General features: G+C 36.7%; 1 protein-coding gene across 1 annotated transcript in view; it reads right to left on the bottom strand.

Moving 5' to 3' along the window:
• CYSLTR1 (cysteinyl leukotriene receptor 1) overlaps window positions 1–8937 on the bottom strand; it is a 41170-nt gene extending 32233 nt beyond the window's left edge. The window contains exon 1 of the mRNA XM_045994445.1: window positions 8713–8937. The gene's annotated coding sequence lies outside the window, so the exon portion shown is untranslated. The remainder of the gene's footprint in view (window positions 1–8712) is intronic.
• Window positions 8938–10304: the final 1367 nt, after the last annotated feature.

Raw genomic sequence — 10304 nt, forward strand, 5'->3', positions numbered from 1 at the left:
ACAATGAATGTCTAGTGAGATTCTATGCTATTCTTTTTTTTTTCATCTCTGTAGAACATTTTATTTTTAGCTTGGTTTGCCTCTTTGCTTCCATTTTAATGTGAACTAAACGTAGACTGGAGACTCTGAGTCCTGGTATAGTAATACATGGTATAACAGCTTTCTTTCCATTTCGATTATAAGTTAAATATGATAGTCCATTATTAAAGATAAGAGACGTAATAAATAATTTACTAAACCTTTACATATAACCTAAGATGCCTTGTTTGGAAGTATCTAAATTTAGAAAACTTTTGCTTAGTTTAAGGTTGTGTGTCTGCTGTTGTGGTGGGAGTGACAAAAGGTTATATGACACAACTATTGTTAACCACCCAGGGCTCCTTTCTGTTTCCAGGGTACAGTGTTTCACTCATATTGGATTTGTTAGGCTTTACTTAGGAAATGTGTCTATAAGCAAAGGTTTTACTTAAAGAGAGTTTGTTTTATATCTACGAATAGACCTTTGAAAAAGGCTGGACCATGTTGCCATTCTTTTAAAAGAAAATTATAAAAAATAAATAAAAGAAAATTGTATTATTGAGTCATGTTAGTAGAATGTAACAAGAAGTGCCAGTTTGACCCAGAAGTGATCCTGGAAATCCTGTTCAAAAGGGCTTTTACATGTGAAAAAATGAAACCTGTGAATAGGAGAGGAATAGCGATGACTTGCTCAAGATCATATGGCTAATGACAGGGCTGGAACTAGAACCCAGGCATTACAACTTTCAGTCCAGTTCTGTTACTACACTGCTACTCTTCTTTTTGGTCTCCCTTCATCACAGGCAGGTTTTTCAGATAGCCAACGGAGGTTGTTAAGTGTATCCAAGATCTGTGAAATGCAAATGTTTGGTGTTTTGGTGTTTAGCTCTTTGCCTCTCTCTTTCCCTTGAAAAACTACCAACTCCCATGGTTTAAAAAGATCACTTTCATGTGGATGACTCAAATCTCTGTTTCAGCCACAAACCACCCACCTGAACTTTAGTCTCATTTTCAACTGCCTATAAGATTTCTTTTCTTGGATCTTAATGCTTTTTCCTCAATTTCAGCATGCTTAAAGACATATATACTATTTTCTCTCCCAAATCAACTGTTCCAACTGACTTTTCTGTTTTTTTTTTTTAAATTGACATTAAATGTCTTGCAGTTATTTGGCAACTATGATGAAGGTAGTCATATTTGATCTTCCCTGACCTCATTCCTCATGTGTGAACCCAAAGTTCTGTTGATTCTTATTTTGCAGTGTTTCTTGGCATTCTCCTACCAATTTATATCAGGGTTTCTGTCTCATCATGTCTTGTCTATCTGAAGATACTCAAACTATGTATCCTTTTTCACTCTTACATATTCAAAGAGGTGAGCTTGGTAAATTTCTACTTATACTTCACGATTCAAGTTGAAGGTCCTATTCTTTACAAATGTTCCCTTGCTTGTGGCTCTATTGCCTTATTTATTACTGTAAATAATCACTGTAATCACTCTTTCTGATTACATGTCTTTCATATCCATTTAGATAGTGACCCTATTAATGACAGTGAGTCTACGTCATACAGTTTTGCTCTCTTCCCCTTGTAACTGAGCAACTTTGGAAGAATAATTGTGTGGTATTGGGTGCTTTTGAGCAAGACATTGCCTTACTTCCCCAAGTTGTGTGCCTGGGGAGGTGGAAGAAGAAGCAAGTTTTTGGTGTGGAAGTACAGGCTTTATTGTGCAAGAATCTAGATAATGGCATAAAATAGGAGTGAAATATGGACTCCACTAGGAGGGTAAAGTCTATTAAAAAGAAACCTGAAAAACTCAAAAATAGTATAGGGGATTATGACTTGTGGATGAACACCACAAATCACTGGAGAAGAAAGTAAAGGAGGTAGGGCAAATGAATCCACACATTTAGAAAGGGACAGAAGGCAAAGGCCTTAAAACAAAAAAAAAGCCAAACATTTTATCAAAAACTAATGATGTACTATACATTGGATAATTGAATTTAAATTAAAAAAAAAAAAACAAATGTAGCTTGTTGGGGCTGAAGGAGAGCTCAAAAGTGGTCTGGGTCAGAGATTGATGAGAATCCAGAGGCCCAAGGATGTGTCTGACTATAAGGTTTGGGTGAAACTGATAATGAATGTTTTTGAATTCAGCCAACAGGAGAGACAGAAAGATCAAATCAGCATTTGGATGTAGTATTATGATTGAATTAAGTTTGAAACCTCCTCCAAGACTTCCTTTGCCTTTCTAGTAAATGCTAGCATGCACCGGATGGTCTGCATGTGTTGGAGGACTGCCAACAAGGATGGGGTGATGAGGGCAGGGCCAAAGCAGAAGAGGAAGTGGGGGAGGTTGGGACTTGGGGCTCAGTCTTCTGAGACAGATACTTCTGCTGAGCAGCAGCAAGATCCAGGAAGCTTGATTTTCATGAAAATACAGTTCAGTGGGGCCCTACTTTTATTTGGCCGACTCCCCAGTGCCGTTTTTGCTATTCTCCATGTATCCTATTGCTGTAAAATGGAAAAAGTGTGTTGTGCTGTTTATCCTATAAAGGTAAGCTCAAGGAAGTGAGAGACAATTTTCTCCCAGCTTTACTGAGGTATAATTGACAAATAAAATCAGAAGATATTTAAAGTGTACAATGTGGTGTTGATATTTATACATGCACATACACAGTGAGGAGAACTCTCCCATCAAGTTATTAAACTGGGACAATGTTCTGTTAATTTTCTGCTACAACAAGTGTTTATTGAATGGATGCATAACAAATAGAATAAGCAAATATAAGTGCTTTGTAAACTGTAAAGCACTAAAAATGTAAATTTTTATGACTTTCTTTCTACACATACTCTACTTCCTGACACCTACTTTGACCACCCTATTCTATACTTATATCTCTCTTCTTTCAACTTGTATTATGTTTATTGCCTGTACCAGTAAGACGGCAGTCAGTATTCTACTATCCTCTAGCTTATAATGTGTAGGAATCTTGTCTCCCTAGGTAGATTGTGAACTTCTCTAGGGTAGGAGAAAAAAAGTCCAGACTTTTTTTTTTGCTTAAGCTCTGTGAACCACAAACCTAGCCTATAACAATGTTTTGTGCCATAGAAAATGTGCAATAAATGTTTGTTGAGTGATTTGTCATTAATTGGAACAAAGCTACACATCCACTCTGGGATTTTAATATATAAACAATCAGACTTGTACTAATGATTGAAGAGACTTTTCCCCATGGCAAAAAAAAAAAATTGTGGGAGGGGAGTAGAAAGACCGCCTGTCATCACAATAACTTTACTGTCACAATAAGTAGCTTTTTTTTTTTTTTTTTAAAGATTTTATTTATTTATTTTACAGACAGAGATCACAAGTAGGCAAAGAGGCAGGCAGAGAGAGAGAGAGAGGAGGAAGCAGGCTCCCCATGGAGCAGAAAGCCCAATGTGGGGCTTGATCCCAGGACCCTGGGATCATGACCTGAGCCGAAGACAGAGGTTTTAACCCACTGAGCCACCCAGGCGCCCCAATAAGTAGCTTTTTAACTTGATGCTTAGCAGCATTCTCACTGGTATTAGAAACTACAGGAGAGTAAATACTGCATTGCTGACAACTCTAAGATGTTTTTTCTTGGATGGCTTATTTATCATTAAGGGGAGAACACTGTACCAATCAAATTGGGCTGCTCTTGCCAGACAGCTGGATTCCAAACCAAGGAAAGTGTTCAGCCCAAAAAGAACCTGGACTGTGTCATTCAGAGCTAATGACACAGTATGTCCCTTTACATGATGCTGGAACTCAAATGTTTTATCCTGGGTGTTGGTGGGGATGCACAGTGGGAAGATAGTTCTACCTTAGTCTGGGTGATAGAAATATGTTACAGACAGCTTACATACTTTTGGGAACTTATTGTAAAGTACTAACTGGAAGGCCTACTTTCTTACAAGGATACCTGTTAAGTCTCTATGTAATTACCAACAACTTGGAAATCCCCTAAGTTCTGAGGTCATTGCTCGCAGCTGACTCTGAGGCCTGCCTTTAACTTCTTGGAATTTAGATGCCTGGCTTTTAGAACCAGGTTAATTTTTCGGTAGGAGACTCTTTTTTACTGAAGGCCTTTGTCTTAAATCAGAATTCAAATTCAGATTAAATAAAACAGGTAACCAATTTGGAATGAAAAGAAACTTTTTACATTTTCTGAGGCCTGAACTTCCTAGGAACTTTGCAATAAATACATAAGATGTGTCAGAGATGTCTGAGTGTTGTTATTATTAGCTCAATTCCACTTACGTTAAATCTATGACAACACAACGACAACTCTACATAAAAACAGAGACTGTTAATCTGAAATAGATGAGAAATATCAGTAAGTCTTACATGTTAGATATCTCAAAATGTGATTCCAAACTGGATTTTCCTTCCTTTCTTTTTTTTTTTTTTTAAAGAGGGATTGATAGAAAATAGAAAAAAGCCTGAATGTTCCAGGGGATTCTAAGTCTAGATCTCAGCTCCTTTTCCTTTTCCATTAGCTACATTTAAGTAGATGCTCAAATGTCTGGGATATATTGATTCTACAAATCCTGTAAATATGGTAATGACATTTTATTCACTAAAAAGAAAATCAACTCTGTTTAAAGGCTCAAGGGTCTATGTTTACTTTTCTGTTTTGTCTCTTTCCCCCTATTTCTGCAGGGCAACTCTCTAAATTCTCCCAAACATTTAAAGTTTTTTCTTTCTAATTCTCCCCTAAATACTGAAGAAAAACTGGTGGGGCATAAAGAAAAGAGAAATTATGATGGGAGGAAGTGACATGGGATGGAATGAGGAAGCACGATAGATAAGTTTTGTAGTGCACAACTTCCTTAAACAGTGGTCTTTTCTACCAATCTACAAAGAGTTATCAGCTGAAAGCAAAAGTAATTATAATTAGCATCAGTATTGTAACATGAATTAATGGACCAAATGGACCAAAAATCAAATCAGGTTAAATGACCTACTTTGTTGCCTTTTCTGTAAGTATGAGGTTATACTACCACCTTCTGTGAGTACATTAGTCTTCTTAGCAGTTGCATTTCCTCAGTGAAAATCAGCAAATTGGCATTCACATTAAGGCTTGCACAGGTATAGTAGAATTTGTGGTAACCAGAAAGTTGGTTCCTACTGACATCCTAAAAGTAGGATGAGATTGCTGATGCTTACTTAGAATAAGGTCCCCGTTTAGAGGTGAAGTACTAGGAGCAGAAAGTAACTGGCCACACTCCCTCCACATGCACTCAACTTTGTTATGTATCTTAGTCTCCTAGAATGGAATTTAAACAAAATCCTTTTGGATGGTAGTTTGCATTTTCAAGTGAATTTCATTTTAGTAGATCTGAAAAATATCTCTGTAAGCTCATTATTACATTAGATACATGAGGAAACCAAGAAATACAGATGTTCAATAACTTGCTGGAGAACACACAGCCGATTGAAAGGCAAATCTAGGATGAACTCCCAGTTATCCAGGCCCAGTTTCCTTCCCACTGAAACCCATGCAGCAAAGTAGTTTAAAGATGCCACTGTTTTGTTGCTGAGTTTATGACAGAGTCCAATTTGAAAGATAACTTGAAACAAAAGAACTCTATGCTTATTTATATTAGAATAACTTAATATTTATTGGGTGCTCATGGTATGTATGTAACACTATGCTAGTTATTGTTGGGAAGAAGTTTAAAAGAATATATAACCTGGTACCTTCTCTCAAGACTCTTGGTATATTTTGATGAGAAGAATTATATTTCTGTGGCACTTATTTCTCAGGAATCTCTTCTTTCTCTTGACCAAAACTGTATGAACCGCACAAGTTCCAGTTTTTGGTCATCTTAGATTTGCTTTCTCTAAGATGAGACAGTCTTATGGCCTTGGCTGTCACATTCTTCACATTAACTTTGGCCTCTGCCACGTACTCATCACTCATATTCAGGGCCATTGTTTCCAACCATCATAAGACATTATTTCTTGGAATTTTTGCCATCTCCTTAAACTCAATAGGTCAAAAACAGATCATCATGTCATACAATCCCCAATTCCATCCCCAAGTTACCTAATTCTATGAATAGTAGTAAAATCACTGCCCAGATCCCACAGGTTCAAAATTTCAGGGATAGCTCTGATTTTCCTACACTGCCTATTATCTAATCACTCACCAACTTCCATTTATTATTCCTCTTAAATGTCTCATTGAGTTTTTCTCCATTCCATTTCTACTGCCACCAAACTAGCCTATAGCGCCATTAATTTCTACACTTTACATGAGCTTTTCAAGTTCCAGTTTTTTCAAATGTAGTCAGGCCTATGAAACTCTGCCATATTAATCTACTAAAAACATTTTTCTATCATATTCTCATTTATTCAAAATTTGCTGATAGATTTCCTATTTAAAATTGCCTGGAATTCAGTGTCTAATAGTTTGGTCTTAAATTTCTATCCAAATTTATTTTCTATGACTCTTCAACTCAATCCCTTCACTCTAGTCAGATTAGGCTCTTTGGTGTGTACCCTGTAGGTGTCAAAATCACTGCAGGTGTCAAATTCATTCTTGATACTATATATTTCTGATATCATTTCTGTGACTAGAATTGAATTCAAACAACATATATCATCACTTACTATGTGCACAGAAAGTTTGCTTAGCATGGTCCCGTATCCTAGATATTCTTCTAGGCCTATCACATTTTACCTCCTCTATGAAGCCTTCTTCATTCAGCCCGCTCATTGCTCTCTTTCTTCCATAAACTCCTTTACCATTAAAAACATGACATTGTGGAACACCCGTGTGGCTCAGTCAGTTAAACATCTGCCTTCTGCTCAGTCAGTTAAGCATCTGCCTTCTGCTCAGGTCATGTTCTCTCTCTCTCTCTCTCTGACAAATAAATAAATACAATCTTTAAAATACAACGAAAAAACTCCCCCCAAACCACATTGGTTTACTGTCTCATATTTTTATGTTCTGTAGGTCTTGTATGCCCTCCAATATTGTAAATTCCTCAAGGGCAGGAACTACATCTTACCTTTGTGTCACATAATGTACTGAACTTAACTGATACTTGTTTAACAGATTATAGCAGCTTTGAGATATTTTAATGAGAACATGAGAAATAAAAAAATGGATCAAGGTAGAGGTCCATGCAGAGCTATGGTATTTAAGAGATAATGATTGCTTTCATGGCATCAAATAAGATTAGATATGTTTCTTAAGGATCAGTGCCATCCCTTTAATCCCTTATTATCAGCCAGTGATCCTGCAAAGGCAAATTTGTAATTTTCTGCATCACGGAAGAATCTTGCTTTTATCCCAGATAAGTACTTCCTAAATATATCAAAACTTTGATTGAGGGTAACTACAAAAGTAGTTAAAAATGAAATTGATGATTCTGGGCAAGGAAGACACCAGAATGCTGAATTTGGAATGGACTCAATCTGAAAATTTTCTTTAACCTATTCTGTTTGGGTTCACTGACTCCCACAGTGATTTATGTCATTTGCAGGAACTGATCAGCTACTGCAGTCATTTAAATATTATGGGGGCCTGGGGAGCAGTTTTTATTAGGGGTGTATTAAAAATATAAATGTGGTATGTGAGGTCATTTATTTGCTATGTAAACAGAGAGCACTTTTAGTTCTAATTGGGCAATTAATAGTAAAACAAAAATAAAAAATATTTTTAAATGATTGCAATAGACACTATAAGCTTAAAATTATCTAGAAGCAAATTTCACTAATATATCTGAAACATGCTGCAGTCCCAAGTCCCAGTTTACTTACATTTTGTTTTACAATAATTAGTTTCTAAATATATGATGTCATGGCCTCTTTGTAGCCTTCAAAAGAATCAGAGCATTGAAAGGCAGAGCCACTAGATTTAAGGTTTTTTTCATTTTATTTGTTTACCCTTGAAAACAGGTTCTTTGCTGCTAAATGGCATTATGCTCCAGACCAAAGATTTTGATTTAAATGTATGAAGTGTTGGCTCTATGTAAACCTTGTCTATGTCAGATATGTCTATGTTACTAAATAGATCATGCAATTTCGTGATAGTCATTTATAGTTGTGAGAACTTCCTACTTGCAGTAGCTAGTTGGAACTTGTCAATTTCTAGTTGTATGCTGTTTGTTAGCAAATTTGTTAATGCCTCTGCAGCTATTTCTTTATTTGCAAAATAAGGATAATAACACTCACCCTAAGAGGCTGGATGTTGAGAGGTTCAAATGGGATAATGAATGTGAAACTACTTTGTAAATATACCAGGTCATTCTTCAGTATTTGTTTTATTTTTATCAGTCACTATTTTCTTTCCATAAATGAAAGAAACTGCCACTACAGATTAGAGAAACCTCACTGAGTCCTTAAAATAAGATTTTAAACTATGCCTTCTATTTCTAACTTAGTTGCAAAGGAGCTGGAGGCTTGGGTAGTGTCTCCTCTGTATTTTGCCACATTGAGCTCCTAGCAGAAGCACTTAGCAATACTTGTTGACAAACTGACTAGTTATCAAATATCTAGCCAATAAATAAATCAGAAAGAATTAATAGTAGTAGCTTAATTTTAAAGCAGGCAAAGCAGATTAAGAATCCCAAACTTCTGGGAATTTGCTAAAATCTCTTAACAGCACAATTTTACTACATACTGTTTTAGTCATAGCACTGAAATATCAAATCTTACCTTTTGCCTTCAAGATTGACAGTTCGGGGTCCTTTTGCATTTATTCTCAGAAGCACACTCCAAGTCCTCATTAAATCCAATCTACTTGTCCCTTGGTGAGCTTCATAGTGAATCTGAATACCCTGAAGGGTCTTGAAAGCACACTCTATTTACAGGGTGCCTGTTCTTTAGGCAAGCTTCTTTGAAAAGATGGGTTGCTACGATTTTCAAGAAGAAAGAGGTCAGGGCATATATGCTAGCCAATGTATACAGATTCTTCTTCCTCTTTCAGATTAGTCCTCAAACTGTAAAGCACGCCTAAATTTGGCTTCTCTGGTGCAAAGTGGGGGAGGGGAAAGCAGGGGGAGGGAAGAAGAATAGAAACTGGATACTTGCAAGTTGTTGTGTCTATAAATAAGCTTTTACGTCTAGCTCCAGCAACAGAATTCTCAGGAAATCTTGTAGCTGCTCTGAGATGGGAAACAGGAAGGAGTATACTCTGTCCAGCTTAGTTGTCTCTAATTTTTATGACTCGGTGGAGTGGGGGTGGTTAGAATATTTTTAGGCTGAGAAAGATAATCTTACCAGCATATGCTAATCTAACTGCCATTATGTGAAACTTGATTTTAGGCAAGATAAATTTCATCCCCCAAGCCTCCCTCTCCCCCATTCTCTTTCTCTTTCTGTCGCTCTTTCTTTTTATTATATTTGCAGCTGTAACCACACTCTAAAGAGTCTTTTTCTTTTTGGTGCCTTATGTTCTGGCAAATAATTGTTTAGTTTGAGTTTCATTTCCTGAAATCCCCACAACAGACATTGCCTCCATGAATAACAGGTAATTTTGTTTCTGTCACACTGAGAATGACCTGGAATGAATGACCTGGAATCAATTCTCTCTTAGGAATTTGGAAGTCGAATGAATACTCTTAGATTTTGGCTAGGCTCTGGGGTGTTGAAATAATGGGATGCTCTATCTGTCTTCTGGAGAATAAGGACATAGCAGTCTGCTGTGTCTTGATTGGAGCTTGGGGTGGCACCTTGATATTATGAACAAAATGGATGAGACCTTGGTGTAAGTTGGTTACGTCAATTATATTGAGTTACATTGAGGTGGACTATAAGGGGATGGGTATAAATATGTTCATTTTAATATCTTTTAAACATGGTCCTACAACAATAACTATAATTAATTTGGTACTCAGTAAAACAGGAGCCCTCTGGCTTGCTACTGGTTGCAGAAACAAAGCCATTTACTCAAACTTTACATCTGTAGGTACCTAAATTATATCAGAGGAAACCTGGAGCCAGGACACTAAGAGTTCTGAAGTCTTTTTCTTTCATAGAATTCTTAGCTGTGGTAGTGGGTGGAGGACAAGGCCATCCAAGCAAGTTAAAAAGGAAGATACCATTTGGATCCAAGACCAGACTCTTTAAACCTCCCCTGGGGAGTTTTACTAACTAAAGTGACATTATAACTAGAATTTCTTCAGCTGAGTTTGGATCCTCAGAGACCCAGGGGAAAGTTAATAAGGGAGGCAAAGGATGACTTATCACTTCCCCTCTAATCTGGACTGTTACAGTCATCTTGAGCTATAGTGGAAAAGTAGTTTATA

Source organism: Meles meles, chromosome X (genome assembly GCF_922984935.1).
Source record: "Meles meles chromosome X, mMelMel3.1 paternal haplotype, whole genome shotgun sequence".
Lineage (NCBI taxonomy): Eukaryota > Metazoa > Chordata > Mammalia > Carnivora > Mustelidae > Meles > Meles meles.